The 12049-nt window shown below is 32.5% G+C and overlaps 1 long non-coding RNA gene across 1 annotated transcript; it reads right to left on the bottom strand.

Moving 5' to 3' along the window:
* Positions 1–2038: 2038 nt before the first annotated feature.
* Positions 2039–4183, bottom strand: LOC122000540. Its single transcript, XR_006117168.1, has 7 exons — positions 4151–4183; positions 3855–4065; positions 2987–3093; positions 2792–2885; positions 2503–2565; positions 2265–2373; positions 2039–2086 (listed from the first exon to the last, which is right to left on the bottom strand). It is a non-coding gene; the product is annotated as an uncharacterized LOC122000540 (long non-coding RNA).
* Between the last annotated feature and the right edge of the window lie 7866 nt (positions 4184–12049).

Here is a 12049-nt window from a genome sequence, read left to right as displayed (position 1 = left end):
GTGTCAATGTGTCATCCTAGCATTAATAACACAATTTGACATAGAATTACATCATATGAATATAAAAATAGATTTCCTTAATGGTAATCTTGATAAAGAAATCTATGTGGCACAACCAAAATGTTACATTGCTGAAGGCTAAGAAAATAGAGTATGTAGACTTAAGAAGTCTATATATAGGTTGATGCAAGCATCAAGACAATAAAACATAAGATTTAATGAAGTTATTTTGTCTTATGATTTCAAAATGATTAATGAGGATCATTGTGTTTACCTAAGAAATAAAAAAAGAAAATTTGTCATTTTATCATTATATGTTAATGATATGCTAATAGCTAGAAGTGACATAAAGTGTGTGATATAAGCTGAATCCTGGCTTTAATCATAATTTGATATAATAGATAAGGGTGAAGCAGAGTACATCTTAGGAGTGAACATCATTAGAGATCGATCTAAAAGGTTTTTGGGTTTGTCTCAAGAAGCTTATATCACTAAGATACTACAACATTTCAATATGTCAGATTGCAATATTGAACAGACACCTATAGCGAGAGGCACTGTTTTGAATAAAAGTATGTATCTCAAGACTCCTAAGGAAATAGCCGAAATGAAGAAAAAAATAATATGCCAATTCTATTGGTAGTTTAATGTATACTATGTTGTGTACTCGTCCTGATATAAGCTATGTTGTTGGCTTAGTTAGTCATTTTCGGTCAAACCTAGGATCGAGACACTGGAAAGCGGTGAAGAAGATATTCAAATACCTCAAAGGGATAGTAAATTATTGCCTCTACTTCCAATGATCAGATATGAACCTAAGTGGTTACATAGATACAGATTGGGGGGCCTTGATGACAGAAAATTCACATATGACTATACCTTCTTGCTAAATGGTGGAGTTATCTCATGGAATAGCAAGAAGCAAGCTTATATAGCCTTGTTGACAATGAAAGCTGTATGTCTTGGCTTGTATAGCCTTGTCGATAATAGAAGCTATATGGCTGGGCTTGTGTAACCTTGTCGACAATGGAAGCTGTGTGACTTGCGCATCAGTTGTGTAACAAGCTGTCGAGTTAAGAAGGTTCATGAAGCATCTGAAGATTACTGAGGACAGTAGGAGTCCTGTTACACTACTGTGACAGTCAAGCTACTACAGCTTTTTCCAAAGATCCCAAATATCACAGCAAAGGTAAGCATATAGAAATTAAGTATAATTTTGTAAGGGATATTGATGTCAAGAAAAAGATAGTTCCTGAGTATATCCTTACACGTTATATGCTTACAGATCCTTTTACTAAGCCATTGACTAAATAGTCATTTCAAGGATATGTGATGTCATTGGGACTTCGAAGAATGTAACTTATTGTTAAGACATTTTGATAAATGAAAAATGTCACACTACAACAAAAATGACTTTTCGCAGCACGCAAATTCACTTTTCGCAACGCGCATTGCGCGCTACACAGTTAAAAGTTGTTGAAAGTCATAAATTATTCGCGGCGTGCTTTTGCGCGCTGCGAATAGTATTTTCTGCAGGGCGCAAAGCATGTCGCGGATACTATTATCCGCGGCGTGCTTTGCGCGCTGCGGATAGTATTTTTCGCAGCGCGCAATGCACGCCGCGGATACTATTATCCGCGGCATGCTTTGCGCGCTGCGGATAGTATTTTCCACAGCGCGGAAAGCACGCCGCGAAAAATAGTATCCACGGCGTGCGTTGCGCGCTGCGAAAAATACTATCGACAGCGTGCAAACGTATGCTGCTAATGGTCTTAACTATATTAAAAAAAATTGACAAAAATAATAAATTAAAATTTTACAACAAATTTAGTACAAATCAAATCCATACAGAATTAATAAAAGTCATAGCTTTTCATTATACCACAAAAACTCAAAACATCTAAAACAATATATAAAATCTCTAACAAACTAGCAATTATATAACAACAATTCAACTTACAATCCAAACAAATTAGTATAATATGTATCAATCACACAATACTATAAATTTAGATAATCATGCGACCGTGCTTCCTATTGCATCATCGAGAAACTGCATTTCATCATTTGGTCGAATTAGGTCCACCTGAAATTGAACACATGTACCAACTCACAAGTAAAAAACAGCTTGAACACATGTATAAGGAGGTACAGAAAAAACATTTTAGGCTGTATAAATAGAGATCTTAAGTATAAATTCTTATGAAAAACAAGATCAGTGAAATAAAATACTAAAGGAATCTAAAATGAGTGGACATGCTTACTATTTTCTCTCCAACAGCTTGAGTACTAGGCTCCCCATTTTTTTTTCTTGTGACCTTCAATCCAAACTTGCAATCTTGTAATTTTTGTATCTATCGGACTTGTCTTTTCCTTAAATATAGAAATATATACAAAATCATTACGACACAATTCAAAAGATACATATATCATTACTTATTACTTAAATTATAAAAAATTAAAAATAATTACCATAATGTGAGTCAAACGAGCATAACCTACCTGAATGGAGAAGTCTCAAATCCTGTTAAGGCACTACCACAACAAATCTACTGATATTTTGAGCTGGAAAATCCAAATTAGATACGCTTCAGCTGTTACCGATAAGAATTAAATCCACGTAATTATTTAACAAAGAACATACAAGAAACTAAGACGGAAAAGTGAAACTGTTCGACCAGAAGGAACAACAATTACATAATATCTTTCCGATCTTGTAGCAGCAAATCAAACTCGGAAAAGCAAGTAGCATGGAAGTTCCATCTCAGATATGCTCGTTGAGAAGAACTACCTTAGCACAAATCATGGAGCTTTCTAGATATGTAGCAAGCCAACAGAGACCAAGCCAACACTCAGACGCCATCACAATGCAAGACCAAACACTACTGTGCAGAAAAGAATTAGTGCTATCAATTCAACAGTACATTAAAGAAATGAATCTAGTGGCAGACTTATATATAACATGCTTGCGAATATAAGTAAATACCTCTTCGTTCAAAACACAATTTGAAGATTATCTAGGTCTATGTATGTCATCTTAGGGTCCTCTGCCATTTTAGTATCAAATAGAGGAGTAGCCAGCTTGGGAGGGTTCTAAACAAAGGTGAATCACTCATTAAGACAAAAAATTTCCAAAACAATCAAACATGCAAGTTAACTTTTTGATTACCAAGAAAGAAAATCACATATAAAAAATTGATTCCTACATCATTATATTTTAAACAAATAAATATCATGTATTATTCACACAAGTTTTACAAAACTTGTAATTACAAAACTTGAAAAAACCTATCATTATATTTTAATAGGTAGAGGTAACTGACAAAGTTTTTCCTTGGTATTATGTCCTTCCATCATGTAATTGCCACAAAGTTAATTTTTTTTATGGATAACAGTATATAAATATGATCATTCTTTGGCCTGTGCCAAATAGATTTGCTATTGTTATAAGAGAGATAGTTCAATAAACTAGATTGCAAATGAATCACAGAGATTGCAGGAACCTAAGTTGAAAGAAAATATTTAATATGTCATCAAGATAATATACATACTAAACCTAGAACTCTATCATAGAACAAAACAAAAAAGATATTAAAAAAATAATAATAAAGTATGGAAAACCTAGAACTCTATCATAGAACTCTTATCCTAATTGTTAGAAAAAGAGGTAGAAACATGGGAGAATTAGGATATACACAAACCTAAGAGGAGATGAACTCTTATCCATTAGATTAATTCTAAACTAAATAAATCTACACATAATCAACAACTAATTACAACATGTATCAACTAATGATATACCAATCATACTAACTGATCTAGTAATCCAATTAACCCTAATTCCTACACCTTACCTCAAATCACAGCTACTGTTGATGCTGGAACAAGTAGAGCAGAACCAAGAACACCTACAGTACACAGAACCTCACCTCACAGTCGTGCTTGTTGATCCACAGCACTCAACCTCATTGGAATCAATCGGATCACAACAGGAGGTCAAGCAGGGAGATCACTGATCAATTAACCATCCTTCTAGCCTCTTCCCGGCAGCTCAAGAACACCTCCCTGATACCAACATCTCCAAATCTGTAACCTAATTCAACCGAAAAGAAGAAGAGGATCGGTAACAGAGAAGAAGACCTAAGCTTACCTCAATCAGTTGTCTCCAGAAGGTATCGCCCAATCCGATCTACTTTGAGGAGCCACGGATCGTTATGTGAACAGCTCAAGAAGGAGGAAACGAAGGGTCAATCGGTCGGAAACAACCAAAACAAAGCCCTCCACCGTGCCCTAGCCACCTAGCCATCGTCGCTCACGCGTAAGAACCGGCCGAGGAAGGGATCGCTCCATCGGAAGAGCTTGGACAGCGTCAGCACCTTCAAGAATCCGGCGACAGTCCTCAGGCGACGCGAAGAGGCCCAGATCGTCGGAAAGCAGTTGCCCTCTGTCGGCGTCGGGTGCGTCGGATCTTCTGAGTGAGAGAAGAGAGAGATCGGACTGAGAAGGAGAAGGGCTTCGGCTGGATCTGAGCTTAAGGGTCGATTCCGGCAGAGAAAAGATCGCCGGAGCTGAAGCCTTGCTCCGTCGGCGTCGATCGTCCGCGAGAGAGAACAGAGAAGAGAGGAAAGTCGGGTCGCGAAGGGTTTGGGAAGAAAGGTTCGGCGTTTGGGAAAGAAAATAAGGAAAAAGGATTATATAAATAAAATATTTCCTCACTTAAATGGGTATCCCAAACAGGCTTTATCCGTGCCGTCAATTTGTCCCCTTAAAACCCATCGTACGAGCTCCGAAAAATTTTTAGAAAACTTCTAAAAATTTCGGAAAAATTTTATAAGGCGATTTCCCAAATAACCTTATTATTTAAATTTTTCGATATCTTACAGTGTGCAGCGTGAGAAGTTTTCGGCGCCGTAGGGAAAAGTGCGGAGGGTGTGACAAGTGCGGACGAGGGTTTGGATTTTTGCTAAGGCTAATTATTAATAGATTAAACTAATTATTAATGGATTAATAATGAGATTTATTAGAAATGTCAAGATAAAGGATCTAACATGATATTTTATTTTATTTTCATATTATTTTTAAATAAATGTCATTATAAGGTATTTATTATGACACTTAGAAATAAGTGTCATTAAGATAATATCACAATAGATCAGTTTTCCTGTAGTGGGAGAGGAAGCGGCGATGGCTTCGGCGGCTTTGATCCGGTTTATGTTTTTAACCTAGCATTTTTTTTATTTTAATTGTGTTTTTTTACTTATTACATTTTTATTTAATTACTTACTTTAAGTTTTTCTTTACTTATTTTTTTTAACCATGTTTATTATTGATCGGCTTTTGAGGTTGGATGTATTTTTTTTATTATTTACATATTTTTATTTAATTTATTTTTTTTTTAAAGATAACTATCTTTTAAACTATAATTTAAAAAAAAAATTAAAGTTGGTCAAAACGTGCTGGGTCAAAACACATTCCTTTTAATCATGGTCGTAAATAATAATTTATTATTATTATTATTTTTTAAACTAATCGCAGCATGCTGCATGCCGTTAATAATTTTAAAAAGTATTCGCAGCGTGCTTATTTTTGCATGCCGTTATTGTTATTAAATATTTATAGTATTAACGACATACTTTTAATGTGCGCTGTTAATATCTAGACGTAATTTTTTTCCTACTTTAAGTTTATACTATTAACAGCACGCATCAATATGCACGTCGTTAATAATACTATTAACGGCGTGCTTTTAATGTGCGCTATTAATAGCAAGCTGCGAAAAGCTATTTTTGTTGTAGTGTCATAATATATTCAATGTATATGTTTTTGTTACATTCGAATAAAAGTCTCGATAAGCATGTGGGCAATTGAGATTGGTCTACTCATATGGATAATCATCTCTGTTTGTTAAGTATAAATAGAGGTAAGACCGTTGTTTATGAGACAACTTATGTAGTTGTGAATAGAGATATATCCATAAGTTAAGGCCGCCTTTATAATTGTGTCAAGATGAGATTATTTATATAATGATCAGAGTAAATAAACCCACTATTTACTGAATCTGCTTAAGGCCATATTGGCCCCTCGGATGGGTCTAGTAACTAGCGCATGAGGTGTTGCCACCATAAGATCTGGGGTTCGAATTTCAGCAAAGTCAAGGTAAATGCCTCCCTTATGTGCTAGTCATTATTCCAAAGGCTAGTAGCCGCCCGTGATTTACCTCCTCCGTGTTGGTCTTGGGACGAATTGGCGGGGGTGTTGGGGACAAGCGTATTCGCCTTTTTTGCCACCATGCTTAAGGCCAGATTGGAATTCATATGTTAAATTGATGATTAGACATTAGACATGTCTAGATCAAAATCTGTACGATGTTAAATTTTGAGAAAAACACGTGCTCTTTTTAGTAAAGAGAATAACATAGCATATGATTCATACCGTATGTGCTATGACGACAATAAGGGTAGTAGCAGAATGGATCCCTGCTTCTCTACTACGTGAGACCCTTGAAATTATAAGTTAATCTCAATCTTACTCTAAGTAACTATTTAGATGTCTACTTGAAGTTATGATTAGTGTATGCTATTTTAACATGTTTCCTATTGGCAATGAGTGATTTGGTCTATAGAGTATAACTAGAAAAGTGACTGATTAAAATGAATAGATTCTAGCTAAAAAGAAATATTAAAATTGATTTATATCTGTGACATTTATTCACTAGTATCAGTTACATTTTTAGTTCAGTACATAAAATGTAATTATGAATAATTATATTGATTAGAAATGTTGAACATGTTTTTGACATAATAGTCATTACGAGGGATTAGAGATGTTCATAGTAATCTGGGGTAAAGATAAGTTTTAATGTTTTTGATTTATTCTATAGAGTAGCTATATAAGGTGTAACAATCTTCTTAACAATGAATGCTCAGTATGCTTGCTATCGCATGAACCATTTTTCCTAATGTATGGAATAGATGTTCTTATTTGGTCTTTGTGACTAATTAATTTTGCTTTGGTCTTTGTGACTTGATCGTCATATAGTTTATGTGACTTATTTGGTCTTTGTGACAATTAATATTTAACTTTGGCCTTGTGACATGATCATCTTGTAGTCTATGTGACTAAATAACCTTTATGAATTGACTTGGATGAGTGAGAGATGTTGGACGTTGTATTAGTTGCAAATGTTGGACATTGCATTAGTTGCAGCATTAGGAAGACGAAAGCAGTGGCGGATCCAGAAATTTAAATATGAAGGGGCGATCATGATAAACAAGAGACGGTATCCTCCATCTCCATCGATAGAACCCCATAATATTATGGGTTCCACCGCCGACAAGGGGGGGGGGGGGGGCGACCGCCGATGCCGCCCCCCCACTGGATCCGCCCCTGGACGAAAGGGGTGTCCATTCACCTTCATCTTCCTCCATTATATGACATCAAAGTATCGGTTACAACCCGATGCTTTCTTCTTATATATTGAAGCGTCCAAGAGCAATCGAAAAAGAAGGGAGAGGGTGATTAGTGTGTGCGCAGTGGAGGCGATGGTGGGTAAAGGAGAACATCCGAACGAAAGAGATTTGGCTCGTGAAACTCAAAGGGCTTTTTAGCTTCCTTCGTGATCGTTCTTCCGATGTCAAGCAGTGACTAAGTTTGTCTCGGGGAGATCACTGTGAGTTGTTACATGTTGTATGAGAAAATGTTAAATGCATTAGAGTTAAATAAACTAATGTTAGAGCCCTGAGTGGTTTGGTGTAATCATATGTTTTGACGTTTGGATAAAATGTGTAAATTAGATTTTTTGTATTATGATTTGATATGCGTGTTTAAGTATATAGAAAATTAAGTATACATACATATAGTACCCAATAAGGCCCAAGTCAAATTGAAGAAGAGTGACATATGACAATTGAGGGACCCCAAGATAAGAAGCATTAAAGATAGCTATTCCAAAGAAGTAGAATACAAGTGGATGTGAAAGATGGCCTGGGTAGGGGGCCACGGGCTCGATGAATTCAAGAACAAAAAACATGATGAAAAAAAATATGTAAATGGAGTGAGAATGATGATATAGGAAGGGAATGGAGATCCCGGTGCACCCAAAAGACAATAAGTTTAGCGGAAGACTATTGGAGATCACATAAAGCAGTTAATGCGAGTTGAGGGCAATTGAACTTGTAATCGGACGAGAGTAAAATTCAACTTAGGTAGACTCAATCATTAAAACATTGGAGTTAAATTATCAGTTGATTGGAACATAGACTGAAATAGGTATAGTTTTACCACAATTATTAATGGGCATAACTCATAAGAATTACTCCAAAACTAGCATCATCCTCACTCTCTTGAGTTTAATTATGTTAAAATTTCCAAATTTCATATCGCTTTTAGTCATCAATGAATGTTAGTTAAAAGTTATTAATGAATCTGACTCATAATAATCACTCCAAAACTAAAATATTTTCTTCCTATAAAAAGACAATAATCTTCACTCAAATTCTCTTATTCTAAAACCTTTTAAACTATCAATAAGAGATGAAAACAAAAATCAATTATCTGTAAGTTTGACACATAATCACTAATAGGCATGAACCTCATAAAAAATTCTCCAAACTGTCCTCTCCCTGACACTCTCCTAACGTTCACCATGCTAAAATTCTCATATTACATACCCTTTTCAATCATAAATGAGGTTTACCAAAAAAAATCACTGACGAGCCTAAGCTCATTATAAACATTCTAAACATGAAACTTTCTCTTCTTGGTACTCTCCTAAGTTTCAACATGCTTAAATTTCCTAATTCTAAAACTTTTTTAAGCTGTTAGTGAGAGATTGAAAAACAAATCAACCATCAATAAGTTTGACACATAGTCAATGGTGGGTCTAAAAATATTAGAATCACTCTAAAAATAACATTATTATGTTCATGATACTTTATTAAGTTGTCCCCTCGGGGTGGTGTGATGGTTAAGACATGAGGTATTACCACATGAGGTCTTGGGGTCGAAACTCGACGTGACCGAGCATAACCTCCCCCATATCTTGGTATGATACTTTATTAAGTTTGAACATATATACTAAAATTCCCTAAAACTCATTGATGAACTTAGATATATCAAAATCATTCTAAATTTGAAGCATTCTATTTTCAACAATTTCTAAGTTTGAACATGCTTAAATACCTTGATTTCAAGTTATTTTAAGCTATTAGTTAGAGATTGAAAAATCATCATTGAATTTAACCTAGTCATTGGTGACTCTCAATACATCAAAATCTAGCACTATTATAGTAAAATTCTTAGATTCCATTTTTTTTTATTATTAATATGTTTTAGTTAAAATTCATTGATGTACCTAAATATATCATAATCACTCTAAACTCGACTTCTTAGCACTCTCCTGAGTTTAAATATACTCAAATGCCCTGATTCCACATCTTTTTAAGCTATTAGTATGAGAAACTAAAAAAAAAATCAACCACCGATAAATTTTAACACAGTCATTAATAGACATAGACACATCATATTCACTCTAAGCCTGCACATAATTACTAATAAACTTAGGTAGAATTTGGTATAGTTTTGAAGTGAATCTAATGTGTCTAGATCTATCAATAACTATGTGCGAAAACTCATTGATGATGAGATTTTTTTAATCTTCACTAATAGCTAAAAAGAATGATTGAGCATTTTTGTTTTTTTTTTTATCAGAATTCACTAATGATTGAAATAAGTCTAAAATTTAGAAATTTTAAGATAGTCAAGCTTAAAAGAGTGCTAGGGAAAAAAATTGAGTTTAATGATATATGCACATTAATGACTATGTGTCAAAATTCATTTGATGGTCATTTTTTCTTTCCTTTTAAGATCTTATTGATAACTGAAAAGGGTTTAAATTAGAGAATTTGAGCATGTCCAAACTTATGAGAGTACCATGAAGAGTTAGTTCAGGTTTGGAATGAATTTGATTTTTCTAGATACATTAATGACTTTTTGACCCAAACTTTTTTTTTAATCTTATTGATGGCTAAAAAAGGATTTGGAATTAGAGAATTTGAGCATTTTCAAATTTAGAAAAATGGTAAGAAGAGAATGGATCAAGTTTAGAGTGAATCTAAATGTGTAGGTTTATCAAAAAATTTGTTTGCTAAAACTTATTAAATGCTTAAAAGAGATTGAAATTATGGAAATTGAGCATGGTTAGACTTAGGAGAGTATTAGGAATAAAGTAGGGCAAGTTTAAAGTAAATTTGATATGATCACTCAAAACTCATTAACACTTTAAGGGTGCGTTTGGTTCAAGTTATTATATATAATCTTGGTTATGTGATTACCAGGTAATTACATAATCAAGATTATGGGGAATAAAACATAACCAAATGTTGTTTGGTTCAATCTAAGTAATGCAACAAAAACTTGTTTGTTTAAAGGTTTTAATGAATACCTTAGTTTAATATTTTACCGTATTACCCTCAGTTACAAAATCAACTATACATATTATTATTATTATTATTATTATTTATTTTTTAATGTTTTTTTTACTTTTCTTTTTCTTGTATATTTTTTTACTTTTTATATGTTTTTTAAATTTTTTTAATGTTTTTATATTTTTTATATTATTTATATTTATATTTTTTTACATTTTTTAAATTTTAATTTTAATTTATTTATTTATTTATTTTATTTTTAAAATTTTTAAATTTTTATTTAGTTATTCTATTTTTTAATTTTTTATAAATTTTTTGTATTTTTTATTTTTAAATTTTTTTTTTATTTTTAAAATTTTTAATTTTTTAAAATTTAAATTTTTTATTTTTAAAATTTATATATTTTATTTTTTTTATTTTTTAAAATTATTTATTTTTTAAAAATTTAAAATTTCTAAACATTTTTTTTATTTTTTTTACATTTTTTAATATTTTTTTTTACATTTTTTCTCTTTTTTCCATGTTTTTTTCTTATCGGAGGGTATTTTTGGTAAAAAAAATTCGTTAACCCCGGAATCAAGAAAAACCTTAGTTTTTTAAGGTTTTCCGATTCCGGGCTGCATGACCCTTTTGCTGACGTGTCAAACATGGAACATTACTCGGGAATCATCGAATACCTAAACCAAACAAGGTTTTTGTTAATAAGCTTGAATGGATAACCAAAGTTATCAAAAATAACCCCAAACCAAACGTACCCTTCATCAAATACTTTTGGTATTGATGCACTTAAAAGACCCAAATTTAAAAAAAATAAGAACATGGATAGATTTAGGGGATAACTAGAAATACAGCAGTGCAAATTTAAAATAAATGCTGATGACTTTTATAGACTAAAAAATTTGAAACAAAAAATTGATAGATTGCCATCAAATATTTTTAATTAAAGGTTATTAAGTATTTTTTAAAAAAATTATTAATAACCCTAAAAGGCTTTAAATTTTGCAAAAAAAAAAAAAAATTGAATGGATTTAGAAAACCATCAAACACCAAAAGTGAAACGACACAAATTAGAAATAAATGTGAGATTTTTAAAGTTATGAATGACTTTTAATCAAAATTTATTGATAGATATAAATAATTTTTTTTTAAAAAAAATGGATTCATCTGTTTGCCAGGATATTCATATGATATTTGATGAAATATTTAAAAATATTTTTTTTTACGTTAAATATGTTTTTTAATATTTTACATTGGTTAACGATGGTAAGGATGGGAAAAATATTTTAAAACCCCCGGGGCTTAACAAACGGATGAATTACGTAGCTTAAATAAACATAAACGGTATTCGAATTACTCATATTGCTAGTGCTGACAGTCCCCATAATCATATTTTTGAATTTATTCGATAACCAATAGAGATAAATATCTATGACATTCGAACCGCTCATAACGGAGACTACATCCTCTGGTTTAAAATATTTTGAATCAAGAGAAACCCTGTCTATTTATTGGCGGGATAAATGAGTTTTTCAAGAGTAAGATTATGTAGCGTAAATAAACATAAACAGTATTCGAATTACTCATATTGCTAGTGTTGGCAATCCCCATAATCCATCTGTATTTTT

The sequence above is a fragment of the Zingiber officinale genome, chromosome 7A, assembly GCF_018446385.1.
Source record: "Zingiber officinale cultivar Zhangliang chromosome 7A, Zo_v1.1, whole genome shotgun sequence".
Taxonomy (NCBI): Eukaryota; Viridiplantae; Streptophyta; class Magnoliopsida; order Zingiberales; family Zingiberaceae; genus Zingiber; species Zingiber officinale.
Note: the sequence above shows the minus strand (reverse complement) of the source record. Positions and strands in the feature narration are given on the sequence as shown.